This window comes from Xenopus laevis, chromosome 7S, assembly GCF_017654675.1.
Source record: "Xenopus laevis strain J_2021 chromosome 7S, Xenopus_laevis_v10.1, whole genome shotgun sequence".
Lineage (NCBI taxonomy): Eukaryota > Metazoa > Chordata > Amphibia > Anura > Pipidae > Xenopus > Xenopus laevis.
This window is the reverse complement of record NC_054384.1, coordinates 92644716-92666136: the sequence shown is the minus strand read 5'-3', so window position 1 is coordinate 92666136 and position 21421 is coordinate 92644716. Positions and strand designations below refer to the sequence as shown.

The window sequence follows — 21421 nt, the reverse complement described above, 5'->3', positions numbered from 1 at the left end:
ACAATTTTTTTAACAAAAAATGTGTAATACTCCTTTTGTCGGTGATTGGAGTGTTTTTATTTAAATACCAATGCATGTTCAGTATTGTTTCAGCCTATGAGCAAGTGTTCACACAGCATGAAACGCGTAAGGCTGTATATTGAGATGTGTTTTCCTAAATAAACTACTTTTTTAACTGCACCATTCTCTAAATGATGCCTGGTTTGTGCCAGCCTGTATTTGAACATTAGGGGGCAGATTTATCAAGGGTCGAATTTCGAAGTTAAAAATACTTCGAAATTCGACCATCGAATTGAAATACTTCGAATATCAAAGTAGAAGTTTTTATTAGTTTTATTCTAATTTGGGTATCCTGCTTTTGAAGTAAAATCGTTCAATCGAACGATTAAATCCTTCTAATTGAACGAATTGGAGGATTTCAGCCAACGATCAAACGATTTTACTCGAAATTCGACCATCGAATTGAAATACTTCGACTTCGAATATCGAAATCGAAGTTTTTTTCATCTAATTTGGGTATCCTGCGGTTGAAGTTAAATCGTTCGATCGAACGATTAAATCCTTCGAATCGAACGAATTGGAGGATTTCAGCGAACGATCGAACGATTTTACTTCGACTTTCAAAAACTCTCTAGAAGGTCCCCATAGGCTAACATAGCAGTTCAGCAGGTTTGATTTGGCGAAGTATTGAAGTCGAAGTTTTTCTAAAGAGACAGTACTTCGATTATCGAATGGTCGAATATTTGAACTATTTTACTTCGAATCGAATTCAAAGTCGAAGTCGTAGTATCCTATTCGATGGTCGAAGTATCCAAAAATTACCTTGAATTTTTAATTTTTTTACTTCGAAAATTCCCTTGAATTCATTTCGACCCTTGATAAATCTGCCCCATAATGTGTTCATCACATCCCTAAGCTGATGGTCTAGGCGGGCATGAGTACCCGGATCCCTGTTAACTTTGGTAAGTTAACCCTCTATTTGTAAAAAAAACAGATACTCTTCTAAGTATATTAAATACTTTAAAACACTTTAATTTTTTTGGTGTAACTATTCCTTTAAAAGAATAGGAAGGAAAGTACATTTAGCATAAGTTCTATTTATTTCGCTCATTTTGGTGTATATAGTTGTATACTAACCTTTTCAGTCTCCGTCTTTTCTACAAAGCAATAATTATAATTCACTCTACACTGGTCTGATAGCTTATCTGTAATCTACTGTTTATCAGCACAGTGATTGACATAGGAAAGCTTATCGAGGCAAAAGAAGAAAGCTCCATGGGGGTTGAAAACTGTATAAAATTAGCAAATGCTGAGCACTAATTAGAAATGCATAAAACATGAAAAAGAAACCCTTAATCAAGAGAAATTTTGATAACCCCAAACTGTAGCAGGGTAAATCACAACAGGGGTTTTCTTCTTGAGCTATAATTGAAGGTACGGGACCTTTTTAAGTTATAAAAGGAACATCAATCCACTGTTCTGTGCAAGATAAACAAATTTAAACAGTAAGAAGAAAATTACATTTCCATTGTGACACATTTCTATGGACAGGGACCCCCCCCTTGGATTTAAAGATATTAATAGGAGAGAGAAATCATTTCAGCATGGACTTTCAGTAGGAAGAAATATATAATAAAGGTACTGAATATAACCTCTACCTTGATTACTTATCTGGCCTTCATCCTCCCACGCATTTTGCTGTGTGATCTCTTTCCTCACCTCTTTCATAGCCTCTACAAATCAACTCTCATCTTGTACGTTATTGTCTTTCCCTTCAATGCCTGCATGTGGGCATTATGCTTCTAATTTCTCTTCCTTCCATTTCTCACGGTTTCTAGTTGCCAATCACTTTTCTACAGCTCCTGCCTAATGAAGGAACTGTTTATTAAAAGAGACACAAGAGGCGCAATGTGTTCTTTGCACAGGGGGGAAACATATGTTACAAAAATACAGTCTTCAGTCCTATTCAAACTATAAGTAAAGTTCATTTGCTTTGCTTTTTTTATTTTTATATATTTCTGACCATGTATGCATCCATGTAGTGATCAATGCATATTGTCACCTCCTTGTAATGTACAGTTCAATGAAGGTTCTAATGTGCAAGACCCTAATGACCATGCAAGTTGTCTAGGACTGCAGACCCTCATTGTACCTAGTTTACTAAAGGCTCTGATCAGCATGCAAGCTTGTCCATTACTGCAGACCCTGATTATTGCAAACTTACTGAGGACCTTAAAGGAATCCTGTCATCGGAAAACATGTTTCATCGGAAAACATGTCAAAACGCATCAGTTAAAAGTGCTACTCCAGCAGAATTCTGCACTGAAATCCATTTCTCAAAAGAGCAAACAGATTTTTTTATATTCAATTTTGAAATCTGACATGGGGCTAGACATTTTGTCAATTTCCCAGCTGCCCCTGGTCATGTGACTTGTGCCTGCACTTTAGGAGAGAAATGCTTTCTGGCAGGCTGCTGTTTTTCCTTCTCAATGTAACTGAATGTGTCTCAGTGAGACATGGGTTTTTACTATTGAGTGTTGTTCTTAGATCTACCAGGCAGCTGTTATCTTGTGGGAGCTGCTATCTGGTTACCTTCCCATTGTTCTTTTGTTTGGCTGCTGGGGGGGGGGGGAAAGGGAGGGGGTGATATCACTCCAATTTGCAGCACAGCAGTAAAGAGTGATTGAAGTTTATCAGAGCAAAAGTCACATGACTTGGGGCAGCTGGGAAATTGACAATATGTCTAGCCCTGTGTCAGATTTCAAAATTGAATATAAAAAAATCTGTTTGCTCTTTTGAGAAATGGATTTCAGTGCAGAATTCTGCTGAAGCAGCACTATTTACTGATTCATTTTGAAAAAATCCCATGACAGTAACCCTTTAATGACCATTCAAGCTGTCCAGGAGTGCAAACCCTCATTGTAGTGATATTACTGAAGGCCCTATTGAGCATGAAAGCTGTTCAGGACTGCATAGCTTTGGTGTGCCAAACTTACTGAAGGCCTTAATGAGCATGTAAACTGTAGAGAACCGGCAGACCTTCTGTGAACCTAATGTCCAGGACAGCATACCCTTATTGTTCTGAGCTTATTGAAAGGCCTAATGAGCTTGCTAGGTGTTGTACCAAACTTATTTAAGGCCCTTATGACATGAAAACTTATTGAGAATGGCAATGAACCATAATGCCCAGGACTGCATACCTTCTTTGTTATGAAACTTGCTGAAGGCCCTTATGAGCATGCAAACTGTCCAAGACTGTACCAATCTTGCAAAGAAGACAGCATGGTTAGATACAGGTGTTACAAATTATTATGGGTGGCACCCAGCCTCTTAATGGGGAGCATGCCCCGGGGGGGGTGTAGTGTGGGGTACCACATGTACAGTATGTATTAGCTGCCTTTTACATTTATTTTAGATAAACAGTTTTTTACTTACCAACTACTGTGTGTGCATTATTACTGTTTTCCTAGTGGGGCCACCTGTAGGTGCATTCCCGGATTCCACTAGGTGGAGGCACTGCGTTACAAGTACCAAGTACACAGTCTCTCCCAATACCACTGCGGAATGGCTCAGATTTATCCATTGCCATCAGGTTAGCGCCAGACGAGTGTAACATGACCGAAGGAGTGTCGACAGGGTTACAGCTTGCTTGAACATTACTTTCAGGGTGAATTGGCCCATTGTTAGCTTTTGTGTTATTATTGTACTTTTATACCCCAATGTAATGGCATGAGCTCCACTAGTCCCTCAAAACCTTACAAACATTTATATGTTTATACATTTGCAGTGAGACATAATGCTGGGGGAATGAGCCCTGGTTGTGCGCATGCACAAAGTTTTCTTCTGCGTCCTCCGACAAAGGGGGTCGCGGCATTAAGAGCCACATGTGGGTGCGGACCTGGGCCCACAAGAGCCGGGGGCCCACCGGGTTTTTCCCGCTGGCCCAGTTCGACCCTGATGGCTAATTCTATATAAAGATTGTTTTCTATTATACAGGAATGGGATATGTTATCCGGAAACCCATTATCCAGAAAGCTCCAAATTATGGGAGGGCAATCTCTCATAGACTCCATTTTAATCAAATAATTAAAGTGTAAAAAAATAATAATTTTTCTCTGTAATAATAAAACAGTACCTTGTACTTGATGTGAACTGAGATATAATTAATCCTTATTGAAGGCAAAACCATCCTTATAGGTTTATTTAATGTTTAAATAATTTTTTGATAAACTTATGGTATAGAGATCCAAATTATGAAAAGATCCCTTATCTGGAAAACCCCAGGTTCCTAGCATTCTTGATAACAGGTCCTATACCTGGTTGATGTTGGTGCAGAGTTATGAGTCTTTTTTTGTGCCTGTAATGTTAGGCCTATACCCATATGCACAGCATCTGTGAGGTTTTTATGAAATGTGCCCGTGCATTGCTCATTTTTTTCTATATTGGTATGTGAGATTCAGGCACAGCAGGAGTCCAGCAGGGTATTAAAGGAACAGTTCAGTGTAAAAATAAATTCTAATTTAATATAATATAATATAAATTCTAATATCGTTAGTTAGGCAAAAATGTAATGTATAAAGGCTGGAGTGACTGGATGTGTAACATAATAGCCAGAACACTACTTCCTGCTTTTCAGCTCTCTAACTCTGAGTTAGTCAGCGACTTGAAAGGGGGCCACATGAGACAGAACTAGTGATGGGCGAATCTGGGCAAAATGAGGAAAATCCGTGAAACACATTTGGCAACAAAATAATTTTGATGTGTGACAATTTTGAAGCATGCAACAATTTTTCTATGCGTGACTGTTTTGTCCAAATGTATTAAAGTCAATGGGTATCCGAATAATTTTGACGCGCGTCAATTTTATGCATACAACTATACTGACCCCCTCCCCTCTATCCCAACCCCATACCTCCTGTCCCAATGATACACACACACCACTGGTTTGGAAAGAGATGGCCGCAGTTGTTTATTTACCAAAGCGATAATCATACTTAACATGTATAACATTTACAACTTTTAACAAACCGTTTGTATAACTAACTTTTTTACCCAACCTTTGGGGGTGACTGTGCCCCAACTGGCAAGATTGGTTCCTGCTCAATTTTACCTGAGCCCTAAACCGGGCTGCCTACCTTCCTATGAGGACCCAGGCCCATTTTTAACTTCCCCTGGGGCTCTTTGTAAAGGTACCAGGCCCGGACTGGCAATCTGTGGGTTCTGGCAAATGCCAGAGGGGCTGCTATAAGGTGCCATAGAAAGTCAGTATTTAGTGGGCTGGTGGGGGCTGTTTGGGCCTCTATGTGGGCTGGTTGGGCCTCTGTGTACCTGAAATGCCAGGGCCTATTTTAATTCTCAGTCTGGACCTGAAAGGTACCCTCTGCTAACTGCGACAACAAACACCCCTTACAACAAAGGGGTGGGGAGTGGTACTTCTCCTAGGACCCGTCAAGCCCTGCTTCCCTAGGTGGGTCATTGGGTCCCAAGACAGATATTGATTTCAATAGCAGAGCTATATACAAGCCTTTTGGAACAATGCTTACAATTACAGTTTATTTCATCGTTCCAATTTTCATTTGGGTGCAGTTCCTTTTAAAGTTTGCATAGTCTCCTAGATAATAAATCACCTGTCATTTCAACATGTTGCCAGATATGCTCACAATAAAATAGCAGTGGTATAACTGTGCCCATTTAACGGTTTAAGTCTGGAAGTAGTATGCACTTAGAGCAACATCCTTATTATTATGCACCAGCCCAGCAGCCTGATTACATTTTGTTCTGAAATAAAAGTAACTATCCATCCCTATTATGTGTTCACTGTTTAAAGGCTTTTTAAGGAGAATTACTTTGGCAAATAGAAAAATATGCTTACTATTACTAATTCTAGCATTTGGCTCTCGTACAGTATAAGGAAAAGCAAATGACAACCCTTTAGTGTAAGTCTGCTGCCATCCTTCTGAATAAACAGCTTAAATAAAGAGGAATAATGAGTAAACTTAGGGGAGAAATATCTGTTTTGCATCTTTCTTGCAAGCTTCATTATTGGTGATTTTTGCTAGGTTTATTAATGTATATAGCAGTACACTGCCACCTTGTGGTGATATAAAGTAAAGATGAGAAGGAGAAGTGAAACAGAAATATGCAGACATTATACAGTACAGTAGGGCTGTAGATAAGCAATATAGAAAATATAGAAAACTATTCCCCTTAAAACTGTGTACCCCAAGCAGTTCTTTGCATCTCACACACTGTTCAGCTATGGTTACATTTGGCAGATGGCACTGGAGGAATTTCCACTCGCTGTTCATAAATAAAATAATAATTGACTGTACACACAAGAAACATTAATGAGCTCTGAGCAAATGCTGAGCGAAGAACCAAGGGTGTTTTTTTTTTGTTTTTTTTTTTTTTTTTTGTATGTTCAAGCAAATAGAGAAGTAAGACCTGATATGGAGAAATAAACATAGCATTACTGGGCAGGTTTGCCTTATACTGTATAACCAATATGTAATTTTTAGTTCCAAAATTATGGAAATAAATAACTCATGTATGCCTGCAGAGAAATCCATGATTTCTTAGATTTTCATGAATAAGATTTTCATTATAAAAGGCCTACTATAATCCAGGTGAATTGTGCTTTGTACTGAGCCGTTATATACAGTTTAATGGGACAGAATGTGTCTGCACAGGCTGTTTCTGCTACTTATGCCTGATGTCTCCCATAATGACATGGGATCATTCTTTCTTGGTTTGTAAGGGGATTCCAAAACTAGTGGAGGTGGTAGAAAGCTGGAGGAAAGTCAAAACTGGCAACAAGTTATGATATACAGAAGGAATGTTGTAAACTTCAGAGTCAGCTCTATAATCCCTCTTTATACTGTATAAATTGCACTTACTTTTAATGGCCAAAGACCTTAGTATACACTGTAGAGAAGAAGCGCATGACATTTCAGGCTGGTAATTAACGCATTTTAATCGAACAAGGTGCTGTATGCTTCTGCTAAACAGAGGGAAGGTTTTGGTGCTGCCAACCTGTATCAAATATACAACCACATACCACTATTATAGACATATATCATAGAACCTGTCGTCTGTAGGTAATTGAAAATGATGATGCACGGGTAATGCAACAAATAGGGGCACATTTACTATGGGTCGAATTAACCCTCGATATTTGACCATCGAAGTTAAATCCTTCGACTTTGAATATCGAAGTCAAAGGATTTACCACAATTCGATTGAAGGAAAAATCTATTCAAAGGATTTTAATTCTTTGATCGAACGATTTTCCTTTGATCACAAATTGCTAGGAAAGCCTATGGGGACCTTTCCCATAGGCTAACATTGGTGCTCTGTAGGTTTTAGGTGGAGAAGTAGATGGTCGAAGTTTTTTTTAAAGAGACAGTACTTTGACTATGGAATGGTCGAATAGTCTAACAATTTTTAGTTCATATCGTTCGATTCAAAGTCGTAGTCGAAGGTCGAAGAAGCCAATTAGATGGTCGAAGTAGCCAAAAAAAACCTTTGAAATTCAAAGTTTTTTTCCTTCTAATCATTCATTCGATCTAAGTAAATGTGCCCCCATAATGTCTATAAATTTAAAACGCAATTAAATACTGTCATTACGCATATGCCAGCAGAAGAGGACAAGCAGTTATAGAGAACAGTGGCTCTATTTCCAGACAGTAGCCAAGTACCATAGAACTTCTACTAAAGGAAATGGGTTTGTAGTTAGCATGTGTAAATAGCTTTCCTTTTTTCACTAGGAAACAATATAATGATGGACTTATCAGTATTGAATATAATCAGTATTAGACCAGTTAGCAACAATGATGTTATTCCTACCCTATTTCTGGTCTTTGTTTAGGTTCATATTTCTTCACAAAGTTCCCCTGCTATTGGGGTCAGACCTACTGGTCAATAATTTCCTGGCAGATTTTGAAACCAGCTTAAATAAATACATCAGCTCTCTATAATTAGAGATAGTAGTCTAACTAAATCTGAAGGTAACCCCTTTATTTTTTTTAAACAGTCAGTGGCAGGCACAGACTGGCAAGATGCCATAGACAGAGGGGCTGCTGTAAGATGCCATAGACACTGTTATATGGACCTGTGGGGGGGGGGGCTGTCTGGGTCTCTGTGAAATGCCAGAGTCTACTTGAACCTTAGTCCAAACCTGTTCAGTTGGCTTGTTTGAATTCAAATATGTTTTAATTGTCTTCCTCTATTATTCTACTAATCATATTTTTATTTCTTCTGAGCACCCAAATTCATACCACATATTAGTAACAATCACATATGAGACACATTAGTACTACATATGAGATACTAAAATTACCAGAGCATTCTCTTTTTGAATCCTTATTACATTTAAAACTTGGGTTCTATAGCCATAGATTTAATATCAATTAAACCTTTTTTGGTACCAGAATGTTCAGGTTCCCAGGACTTACACCATGTTTACTATGGTAATCAGAGAAATGTTTCACTCCTCATCTTTTATGTCTAGGTATCAGCTTATTTTTCAATGTACTCAACCATAATAATAATAATCATCACCCTCAATTTCAGTGTACATAGAGTGTTGTACCTTCAACTTTACTTTACCATTCTTGTTATTATATTACCATCTATGTATCCATAGTTGAGTTTTCCAGTATCTATGGAGATCCAGTCTCCACAACTCTCAGTTTAACATATCAAACTATGCACAATACCAGGCAATCATAACAAATGAAAAATATGATCAAGTTCCTGTAACCACACAGCAACCAATCACAATCATCAGGAACTATATACAGGTCTTCTTGAAAGCAAACATCTGCTTACTGTGGGTTACTAGACCTGTTTTTGCACCTGTTAGTGCAGGAAGGGTATTTGGCTGAACATTTTTTTTTTCAAAAATACTTTACAGGCAAATATGACATAAAACTAGTGATGGGCGAATTTATTGGCCAGGCGCGAATTCGCAGCGAATTCCCGTGATTCGCCGCCGGCGAATAAAATTGCGAAACTGCCACAAAAATTCCCCAGCGTCAATAACTAGATGCCGGTGCTGCTTTGCAAATTTTTCGCTGTTTTCGCGAATTTCACTGGAAATTCGCAAATTTTTTGGTGAAACCCGCCAAATTCGCCCATCATTACATAAAACCCAGAGATGTTGTTGTATAATTAGGATATATTTCTCTACCCTCAGTTTCTTTTCCAGTGGTTGGCATATTAACATAACACTAAAGTTGTGTAGCTAAAACCTTCTGGTGGTGTCACCTTCTCGCTGACGACTGTCTTGAACACAACTGTACAATGTCCCTCTAGGTGGATCATCTCAAGGTTTTATGTTCTAAATACTGAAAAATCTCCATATTTGCTTTGCCCTATTGACAATTACAATTCTGGTAGACCCATTTTTGAGCTAAATAATGGGCTTCTCCTGCATGTTTAAATGAAGAATGGAAGAGCATATTAGTTAACGGAGTATATTTTTAAAGTTTTCAAAGTTCTTAGAGCGCTTCCTGATCGCAGTGATTACACTGATCAATCAAAATATAATATATACCTTTAGATTCAAGTGCTGAATTTGATACACTTGTCACCCTGCAACAACATCTAATGCTCTCTCCTCTGATTTACATTCTATAGCTTTGTCCTCACTTATGCAAATCTGCACTGTCAACGGTTCATCTAAAAAGGTGGTCAAAGCAAATTACAAAGTAGTTTGGATAAAGTGCTCCTCATACTTACATGTACTTTACCTCCAGTGCTTCCATAATTTCATGGGGCTCATTTAACTGAAAGTTTGTGGAAATGGGTGCAGCTGTTTGAACTACATATGTAGAATGTTTTTTGGTGCAGAGAGTCCCTGTTGTATAGAGCTTACAATCTAAACCTGTGAGGCTTGGTTAATTTAATTGTCCATGGATATAGGGAAGTCACTACCAAATAGGGATGTAGCGAATGTCGGAAAAAATGTTCGCGAAAATGTTTGCGAACGTCCGGACAAAAATGCGAACGGTTCGCGAACGTTGCGAACCCCATAGACTTCAATGGGAAGGCGAATTTTAAAAGCTAGAAAAGACATTTCTGGCCAGAAAAATGATTTTAAAGTTGTTTAAAGGGTGCAACGACCTGGACAGTGGCATGCCAGAGGGGGATCAAGGGCAAATATGTTTCTAAAAAATCCATTGTTGACACAGCGCTGCGTTTTGTGCTGTAAAGGGCAGAAATCACACTACGTCACTCAGGTGGTGTTTCTGGAGACGGTATTATTATTGATATTTAGACAGAATGTGAAAAAGCTCACACAGCTAGGTGGCAGTGGTTTGAAGAACAGATGCAGATGAGAGATCAGCAGCAGGACAGACAGCTGCCCACAGCAGCTACATACAGAGCACTGCAGTAGAAGGTAGATTACTAGCCAGCAAAGCTACCTAACCTAAAATGTCCCTCAAATCCCTGCAGAGTTCTGTCCCTACAATACAGAGCAGTATCAAGTAGATTACTAGCCAGCAAAGTTACTATCAACTGTCCCTCAAATCACTAACAGCTCTCTCCCTACACTAGCTCTTCCAAGCACACACAGGCAGAATGAAAAAACGCTGCAGGGCTTCAGTTTATATATGGAAGGGGAGTGGTCCAGGGGGTGTGGGGGTGGTCCAGGAGGGACAGCTTCCTGATTGGCTGCCATGTATCTGCTGGTCTGGGGGAGAAATGGCAAAAAAAAGCGCCAGCTAAGGCGAACCCAAATTGGCGAACGTTGCGTTACGTTCGCGAACATTCGGCGGACGCGAACGGTCGATGTTCGCGCGAACAAGTTCGCCGGCGAACAGTCCGCGACATCCCTACTACCAAACTGAAGAGTTGCCCCTTCCAAGGAAGCCAGTCACATCAGATGGGGGCAGAGGGTGAAGGGAAATTAGTACAGGTATGGGACCTGTTATCCAGAATGCTCGGGACCTGAGGTTTTCTGGATAACGTATTTTTCCGTAATTTGGATCTTCATATCTTAATGATGTATGAAATCATGTAAACGTTAAAAAATCCAATAGGCTGGTTTTGCTTCCAATATGGATTAATTATATCTTAGTTTGGATAATGTACAATGTACTGTTTTTTTATTACAGAGAAAAAGGAAATCATTTTTAAAAATTGGATAAAATGGAGTCTATGGCAGATGGCCTTCCTATAATTCGGAGCTTTCCGGATAACGGATCCCATACCTATAGAATTTAACTGACTATTATATTGATTGTTAAGCGCATGGGGTTCATTTATTATGGGCAGGACGGGTCACCCTTGACACCAGATTTTGTATCTGGCATAAGGTGGAGAGTGCAGCTGGGCCCCAGAGTTCTGTGCCAGGGGAACAGTAGTGTTTACTAATGCACTATGTTCAGTCTAAAAATGTAGTCAATTTACTCCCCCTTTAGGGAAGACTAAATTAATGTCATTAACAATTTTGAACCCAAGTCTTTTCTTGGCTGCTGTATCGTTGTGTATGGAGAACAAATAAAATGCTATTTGCATAGGGGTTTTACATGTAATTAGTAAAAGCAAGTTTAGTAATTAAAGCAATGCATGGGCTTTAGTGAAATTTAAGTGCATTTCTGTGTGTTGACAGGTGGCTGATACACATTCTGGTCCAGATAACAGCCTTCTCTCTGTAGGCACTGCTACATTTCTCTAGGCATCCCAGGCTGCTGTCACGACTGAAGAACACATCTTTGTTGTCTCCAAAGCTTATATAACATCACTGCTCGCTAGACTTGCTCGGGCTCTGTGTGCTGCTTCACGGTCAGGTAATAGAAAAAACAATTCTACAATCTGTTGATTTCCAGTTTGCCGGTGTCGGTGTTATATTACATTTTGTTTGCTCTTTAAATAAGCTCTGGGTAATTTTCCCTAATGAAATACATGGAGTTATATTCTACAAACTGCTGGAGATTTTGGGGTTTTTTGCGTTTTCTTGCTTAGCTTTCTTAACTTATTGCGTGCTAAAGATAGTGATACATAAAAATACATCCGCTCGTTTGGCCCTTATGCCAGTGATTGGATTATACTCATTGAAAAGGCCTCCCCTACAGGATTAGGTCCTCATCTGTCTAATGGGTATATTGATGATTCCAGGCAAAATATCAGTTGGGCAAAATCTTTGTCACAATACACAGGCCTACTTAATCTTGAGGGGTGACTTGATGTCCTATTCATGTGTAGTTGAAGCCAGTTAAGACTTCACATGCCCCTCGTTAGTGATCAGGGAGAAGAGGGCATCAAGAGGTAGAAGATATGCTGTTCATACCATTATTCTAGTCTTCATTTTATGACCAGTAGAGAAAAGTGGACAGTGTTGGGCATCCACAGTGGTGCTGTTCGGGAGGCCTCTGCAGGGTTTAACAAGGGTTTTGTTGTCCTGTAAACATGAAAGGCTTCTGCTCCAAAGCAGGGTTAGGCAACTGTAGTGGAGCCATAGTCCAACAATATCTGTAGGGCAAAAGGTTGCCCAGCCCAATCATTTGCAATAGCGTTAAACTACTGAAAGATATGGAATAGTTAATTTGCTGTTAACATTCTCATTTTTTATTTGTGCAATTGTGAACAAAACCTCAGCACATGGTTTTCAGCATAGGCAGAGGGCATGCTCTGTGTTGCAAAGCTGCTGATATCCCAGAGTGCCCATTGATGATTGATCAGTCACTGTAATGAGAAATTAAAAAATTCAGTTGCATCAAACACCTGCCCTCTTGCATCAACTCCGTGCCCCATGAATATATTGCAGTGACCCAAGTAATCAAACTACTCAACTGACTATGCCTATCTTGCTATCAAACAACAGGGACTTCCACATTCTAATGGAGAAAAAAATTCAGTCTCCAGCAGAAAAAAGCTGACATTGTTTAATAAAGTTTCTCTCTAATGTTTTCATTAGTGCCAGTTCTGCAAGCAAAAATCATTAGCCTCTGTTCTATTTGCTACTATTACCCCATGGGCTCACTGGGTCAAAACGTTTAGATAGAAGATAGATAGATAGATAGATAGATAGATAGATAGATAGATAGATAGATAGATAGATAATAAAGAGAGAGAGAGAGAGAGAGAGAGTGATAATAGATAGATAGATAGATAGATAGATAGATAGATAGATAGATAGATAGATAGATAGATAGATGATAGATAGATAGATAGATAGATAGATAGATAGATAGATAGATAGATAGATAGATAGATAGATAGATAGATAGATAGATAATAGAGAGAGAGAGAGAGAGAGAGAGAGAGAGAGAGAGAGAGAGATAGATAGATAGATAGATAGATAGATGATAGATAGATAGATGAGAGAGAGAGAGAGAGAGAGATAGATAGATGATAGATAGAGAGAGAGAGAGAGAGAGAGAGAGAGAGAGAGAGAGAGAGAGAGATAGATAGATAGATAGATAGAAGATAGATTTTAATTTACAGAATAGCACACAAACATGCAAGGAACCATGTCATCAATATGTATAACAATGTAGAAAGACTAAAAACATGCTGCATTGTGGGTAAAATAAAAGTTCATGTGTGCAAATCATTGACTTTGCAGTATGCTTGCACAGCTCAGTAATGAAAGTGTTTTGCTTAAAATCAAGGATACCATTTTCATACCAAATGTTCATATTTCTTTCCAACCATTGAAGCAAAAGGGAATTACAGAGGAAAATACATTTCTAACAATAACATGTTTTGCAGTACAAAGTGGATTCAGACACAAAAAAAATAGCTTGAGATCAGCATGGTATGAGCGGAATATTATACGCCTAGCATTCGTGAATTGAATACAAGCAATGGGAGGTTAGGAAACTGTCCGACACTGAGCAGGTGACCTTAATGCTATTGGTGTCACTGTAACACAGACAGACGGATAGAGATAAAATCAAATCTTATAGATGAGTGAGATAGGGATGATGCAAGCCTTAGGAAACAGGGCTACAACTCAGAAAAATGGTAGGGAAAATGCAATTTCCAAGCTGAAAATGCATTGTTCTTTTGACTTAACCGTGCAATCTTCCCCTCGGAGCATCCACACAACAAAATGATTCGGCACATGGAAAAACTTTAGCTTTACTGTTATTATCTATCAGAGAGCCACATCATTTCCCTTACTCAGAATGCCTTTAGCCAATAGAGGGCAGACTTGGGTACATTTCATACCTGCAAATGGTTCATATTTAAACCTACATGCACAGTGGGCATTGGTCATTTTCTTTTTAAAAATCTAAGTAAATTTCGCAGCTCTCTCTATATATAATATATGTAACAAGTGGCATTCAGACATAGACCTTGCCCTCTTAAAAGAACAGTTCAGTGTAAAAATAAAAACTGGGTAAATAGACAGGCTGTGCAAAATAAAAAATGTTTCTAATATAGTTAGTTAGCCAATAATGTAATGTATAAAGGCTGGAGTGACGGATGTGTAACATAATAGCCAGAACACTACTTCCTGCTTTTCAGCTCTCTAACTCTGAGTTAGTCAGTGACTTGAAGGGGGGCCACATGGGACATTCACTGTTAAGTAAGTTTGCAATTGATCCTCAGCATTCAGCTCAGATTCAAAAGCAACAATTATGACCCATGTGCCCTTCCCCTCAAGTCTCTGATTGGTTACTGCCTGGTAACCAGGGTAACCAGTCAGTGCAAACCAAGAGAGCTAAAAAACAGGAAGTAGTGTTCTGGCTATTATGTTAGACATCCAGTCACTCCACCCTCTATACATTACAATTTTTGGCTAACTAACTATATCAGTAACATTTTTTATTTTGCACAGCCTATCTAATTACACCGTTTTTATTTTTACACTGAACAATTCCTTTAAAGGAGAAGGAGAACTAAAGCTTGACTAAAGAAGTAGGCAAAATTTGTTGTACATTATATATATAAATATATATATATATATATATATATATATATATATATTATATTATATTTTGGCTTCTGTACCAGCCCAAGGCAACCACAGCCCTTTAGCAGTAAAGATCTGTGTCTCCAAAGATGCCCCAGTAGCTCCCCATCTTCTTTTCTGCTGATTCACTGCACATGCTCTGTGCTGCTGTCACTTACTGAGCTTAGGGACCCACTCACAATATACAGTACACATAGAATAGAAATGCCACAATATAAGGCTGATTAGTAATTAATACAGATAATTACTACATGGCAGCACAGAAACCAGTGCAACTAGCATAGGAATTTAAACGAGAAGGAAAGTCTTCTTCCACTTGGGGGTGCCAAATGTTAAGCACCCCCAAGTGATTGTATATACTTACCTTAAACCCCGGGATGGTGCTCCTATCAGCAGAAAACTGCAGCGGGCCCGGGTTATTCCAGTGAGCACCACAAAGCAATCATCTTCTGGCTTCTTTTCTCTTCTTGTGGCTGCGCATGCGAAGTAGAGCCAAAAGCTGAACCTTAACTCAAAGATCGGCTATTTCGTTCTACTATACATGCGTCTGCCCTGGGAAAGAAGAAGCTGGAAGAGGATCGCTCAGTGGTGCTTGCTGGAAGAACCCTGGGCCGGTGTAGCTTTCTGCTGATAGGAGCACCTGCCCAAAGTTTCAGGTAAGTAAATACAAACACTTGGGAGTGCCTAACATTTGGCACCCCCAAGTGGAAGAAGACTTTCCTTCTCCTTTAATAATCAGCCTTGTAGCATCAGCTTATATTACAAGCCAACCTAATCTTCTGCTTGATTTGTGACCACCCCTAACCTTAGCTTCTCAACAGCTGCTCAGAGCCCACTGAGCATGTGAGTGTCACAGACACTTTCCAAGATGGTGACCCCCTGTGACATGTGTGAAGTCCTGGATCATTGCTGCTATTGACAAGCTGAAACTTTAGCCTCGTGCAAGAAGTTCACTATATAAATATGGCATTTTTAGCCAAATTAATTTTTAGGGTTTAGTTTTCCTTTAAATAGTTGCATAGTTAATTTGGATTGAAAAAAGATAATAGTCCATTAAGTTCAACTCCTCCAAATGACCCCCTCAGTAGTGATGAGCAAATCTGTCCCGTTTTGTTTCGCCCAAAAACTATGACCAAACTTGCGAAACAGTAAAAAATTTGCAAAATTCATTAGAGTCCATGAGCGACTTTTTTGTCTACTACAAAAATTTTGGTTTTCCGCATGGCATTTTTTGCCACTCGCGGGACATTTTTGTAGCATGCAAAACTACCACCCAGTGCATGTATATACACACATTAATACAGATCTTTCTATAGGCTCATATATATGGATTTTAAGATCACACTAGTCTTGGTTAGTATGATTGTTCAATATATCATCCAAGCCTCTCTTATCTGTCTCTTATGAGGTGATAGTAAAAACAATCTGCATGTTCTAGGGCTAGTAACCCATAACTACCATTTACTGCTTTTTCAAAAATAGTATCAGCAAATGGCGCCTGCAAACTGGTTGTTGTATGTTACAAGACTTGGAGCAAACTTTGTGACATTTATCACATTAACTACTGTACCTTTATACCTAACAGACAGGAAGAAGTCATTAAGGGCAATGGTGCTGTAAATTTTGTATGGTATTACTCAAGAAAAGAAAAGCAGATGGTCAAATATCTTGTTGCTCTGGGCAGACCATATGCCACTGTTGCACTGGCCTACCAGAACTGCAAACTACAAAACTGTCCAGAGCAGGGTCGGACCGGGTTGGCAGGGCACCGGGAAAAAAACCAAGTGGGGCCCGGCACTCATGGGCCCAGACCTACTCCTCCAGCTGCCCCAGCCGGGGAAGGGAATTGGAGGTTGGAAGGGGACCCCAGGGACTGCCAGGAGGGCCCTTCCTTTTGCAGGCTCAAGGCTCCAGTCCGACCCTGGTCCAGAGCCAGGCTAAGTGATAAGGGTGCTGAAGGCCACACAAAACAAATATTGCACCTGACACCACTCCTTCTCACAATTGCTGGTTTGAAGTCACCCGCTGCTATACCCAAAGAGGAGAAATTAAAAGAGGGATAGATAATTTTGAGAGTGATCCCATGGTCTATGATTTTCTAGAACCTCAGTCCAAAGCTGCCTGGTGCAATTGCCATCACTTTTGTTCCATTATTATAACTATATGACATGCATACAGGTAAATCCCATACAGCTTGGCTACCCACCACAGAGCAAAATCCAGAATTTATTAAAAGTCTTTAAAGTAAATCAAACATCAACAAAATTTTTCTATTATTGGAATGAACTTTGGGGTTTTTTTTCAACCCAACATAACTATACAACAATGTAAACGTGCAGAAAAGGCCCAGCTCTCACAATGAGATAAAGAAGATTTGTATAGAAACTGCTGGACGGCAGTTTGTGAGCACTGGAAATGACTGAATGGTATAGTCCATAATAAACCACAGGCACACATGATCATAAATTAAATTAGCAATCTGTAATGAGGTGGAGGCAGAGCGTGGTGAAAATATATGAGAATATATACAGTGTCATTAAAAGGTAATAACTGTGTGTTTAGGGGCATGTTTATAAAGCATCAGACTTCTGTAGCTCATAAAAATCTGTCACATTGCCAGCAAGGTTTATTCTCTGGCTATTTCTGAAGTACAAATTATTTCTTGCTTGTCTTTCCCCATAAACTTAAGTTGTTTCCCATCTTCAAGCAGTTGGTCAGTTATTATCCACTTCAGGCTGTTGTGCTCAATATAGGGAGTTGTTGGGTTTAAAACCCTGACACGCCGTTGTGTAAAAAGCCTGACACACTGCTGCCAACTGAAGAGGTACAATTTGACAACTTGACGTAGTAATGTAGTACTAAGTGTGCACAGTGTGAAAGATTGTCATGCTATTGCAGACCTGGCCATGCCCAGCAGTGTCGGAATGGGATGCCGTGGGCCCACTTTCCAAACTATTATTCCACTTCTCCTCACTCAACCACTTTTTTTCTCCTAGTCTTTTATATCTGCTTACTATATTCTTCCATTTTTATGCATTTGTTCCCATAAAGAAATAGGTAATGACCATGAAATTGGCCAAATGTTTAGAAGCAAAAGGGCCCACTGATACCTGGGCCCACCGGGAGTTTTCCTGGTATCCTGGTGGGCCAATCCCACACTGATGCCCAGTCTGAAAAACCAGATACACCATTGTAGAGCTGGGTGTGCAGAATATAAAGGCCTGGCACACTACTGAAGATCCCCAGTTTGAGAAGCTAACACAGAATTGTAGTGCTGAGTTTGCACAGTGTGAAAGCCTGACACGTCTGGAAAGTTTAGCACTGCTGTAAAGCTGGACACATACTGAGTGTAACAAACTGCAGTGTAACTTGTTCTTGTTTCCTATGCAGCCGCTCCATTTTTCTCTGTTTCCAAATTATCATCAAATTCACATTTTATGTTTCTCTTGGCAGAAATCGACTCTCGCAGTGTTCTCTCTGACTCACTCCTGAGAGTGTTTTGTTCGTATTTACACTAAATCATTCTGTCGTGCATTAAATCATGAAAATCGCCGTATTTATTGGCAGAACTCCATGCATATTATTTTTATGCATTGATTTTTTTTTCCACCCTCTTTTTTTTTTTTTTTTTACCTAAAATGTTGATGAGAATTCAAGGACTCCCGAGTTTTAAAATTATTAATTTATCGCAATAAATGTCATCATGTTCCCCTTCTTGCTGAAATTAACCTTTTTTTGTTTTGTGCAATGCAGTATATTCTTGGAGAGGGATAGACGAGTTGATTTTGATTCCAGCAGCGTTACAACACTACATCATAACATTATACGCAGCCACTGAATGCCATTGAAATTCCACATCACACACAGCAACACAATAATCTTTGGGTTCTGTTAGGCCAAAAGTTCAATACTGCAGTAACCCTAACTATCATCTCCAGTACAATGACAAATGGAAAGATACTCCTACATTGCATTACTCATCCACTACACATCACTCTTATATCTTACTATGAGATTGTATAGCTTTAATGCTGAGGCTGTTGGTCACAGTTATTGTAAAGATAAAATCCATTTGAATGAAATATCACCAACATGGTGCAGCGTTGTGCATTATCCTATAATAATGGAATTTGTACAGAAATTTAATTTTCTTCCTTAAAGGAGAAGGAAAGGTGAAAACTAAGTAAGCTTTATCAGAAAGGTCTATATAAATACACTAGTAAACCCTAAAAGTAATGCTGCTCAGCGTCCTTTGTCAAAAGAAACACCACATTTGTTTCCTTCTATTGTGTACACATGGGCTTCTGTATCAGACTTCCTGCCTTCAGCTTAAAGGAACAGTAACGTCAAAAAATAAAAGTGTTTTAAAGTAATGAAAATATAATACATTGTTGCCCTGCACTGGTAAAACTGTTGTGTTTGCTTAAGAAGCTCTACTATTATTTATATAAATAAGCTGCTGTGTAGCCATGGGGGCAGCCATTCAAAGGTGAAAAAGCTCAAGTTACACAGCAGATAACTCTGTCTGTCTAATGGTGTTATCTGTTATCCATTCGTTAACCTGTGCCATATAGCTGTTTTTCAATTTCCGCCATTGCTCTACATCAGCATGTTTATATAAACAATAGTAGAGTTTCTGAAGCAAACAGATCAGTTTTACCAGTACAGGACAACAGTACATGATATTTTCATTACTTTTAAACACTTAAATTTTTTGGTGTTACTGTTCCTTTAAACCTCTTTGCCCCAAGCGTGAGCATGCTCAGTTTAATCCTCTCCCCCTCCCTCCTTGCCTCCCCGCTGTAATCTAAGCTCAGAGCTATGAGCGAACAGGGAAAGACTCAGGCAGGAAGTGATGTCAAAACAAGCTAATATGGCAGCTGCTATCGTAAACAAACAGAGACAGTGTCTAGAGCTGTTTACTCAGGTATGGAGAAGCATTCTAAAGAATAAAAATGGCTTTCTAGCTCATTCTAGCACTGTTGTGGCTAATCTATTAGCAATAAACTGCCTTGGTAGCTTTCCTTCTCCTTTAATGTGCCCCTATGGATTAACAATAAACTGTAACATAGTAACATGGCCAAATGACTACATTTTATATAGGATTGGTAAGTTTGTGTTTGGTTTTTCAGTGTGCAAGAAAAGTGTGAGATCCTTTGTTTGTGGGTGTTAGGGCATTTAGTAATTGCATGTTTGCTGACTATACAGCAGAAGACTTAAGGATTTATTATTATAATTACAGGTATAGGATCCCTTATCCGGAAACCCAATATCCAGAAAGCTCCGAATTACGGAATGGCTGTCTCCCATAGACTCCATTTTATCCAAATAATCCACATTTTTAAAAATGATTTCCTTTTTTCTGTGTAATAATAAAACAGTAGCTTGTACTTGATCGAAACTAAGATATAATTTATACTTTTTGGAAGCAAAACCAGCCTATTGGGTTTATTTCATGTTTAAATGAATTTCTAGTAGACTTAAGGCATGAAGACCCAAATTACGGAAAGATCCATTATCCGGAAAACCCCAGGTCCCGAGCATTCTGGATAACAGGTCCCATACCTGTATTATTATTTGAAAAGCTTGAATGTAAAATGTTGGCATCTAGAAGATGCTGACTTCATGTAGAAGTCAATGGGAGTTTTCAGAGGCAAAATTTAAGCGTTTTTTTTTTTTCAATTTAAATTTGAATGTTTCTAGTTATTTTTGAGAGTATGTAAACCCATTTAAAATCATTAATAGAACGTGAATCACATTTTTATTTGATCCATCTTTTTAAATTGGAGTTTTTTCCATAAATAAGCACAAAATCAAAATTGATAAGTTTATTGAAATTTCAAAAGAAAAAACCTAAACTTCACAAATTTGAATTTGGTGAATAGGCCTTCCCATAAGAGCAACAATATTGACTGGTATTTTGTTTGAAAAGGTAGGGTCAACATCATCTTTAGTAGAACTTCATTTCTTCCCCAAAATAATGCCAACTGTTGCTTACACGGATACTTGGAGCATTGGATTATATGGGATTTGACAAACCACAAAGGCCCGGGCCTAGGGTGGCAAAAATGTTGGGGTGCCATGCCACACAGTCGCATCCCTAAGGAGCACTGGGGACTCAAAGCCGCCACAGTGCTCCGGTGATTGAAATCACGCTCGTGCATTGCGCAGCCAGCGCTAGGACCATGTATCGTCGACAGTGGCGGGGGGTGCGTAACAGAAGAGGCCGGTGCTGAGACCATGCGGCCTTGGGGTGCTGCAGCTCGAAATCCGGCCCTGGGATTTGATATACAGTAAATTCTAGCTTGATTTGACTCTGTCTAAGAAGAGAATGAATCATCTCCAAAAACAGTTAACATCAACCTGATTAGTTGGGACTGTTTTTTGGGAATGACTGTCCTGGGAAAAGAGTAGAATGCTTGTTTGAATTGTCTTCCCCAGGTATATAAAGAGCATTTGTAAATACTTTGTTAGTTAGGCACTTTCCTCTCC

At 39.1% G+C, this 21421-nt stretch overlaps 1 long non-coding RNA gene across 1 annotated transcript in view; it reads left to right on the top strand.

Moving 5' to 3' along the window:
- The window catches only part of LOC108697747, a 70453-nt gene that overhangs the window by 31267 nt on the left and 17765 nt on the right, over positions 1-21421 (top strand). Inside the window, exon 2 of the long non-coding RNA XR_001932476.2 lies at positions 11618-11795. This is a non-coding gene — a long non-coding RNA (uncharacterized LOC108697747). The remainder of the gene's footprint in view (positions 1-11617; positions 11796-21421) is intronic.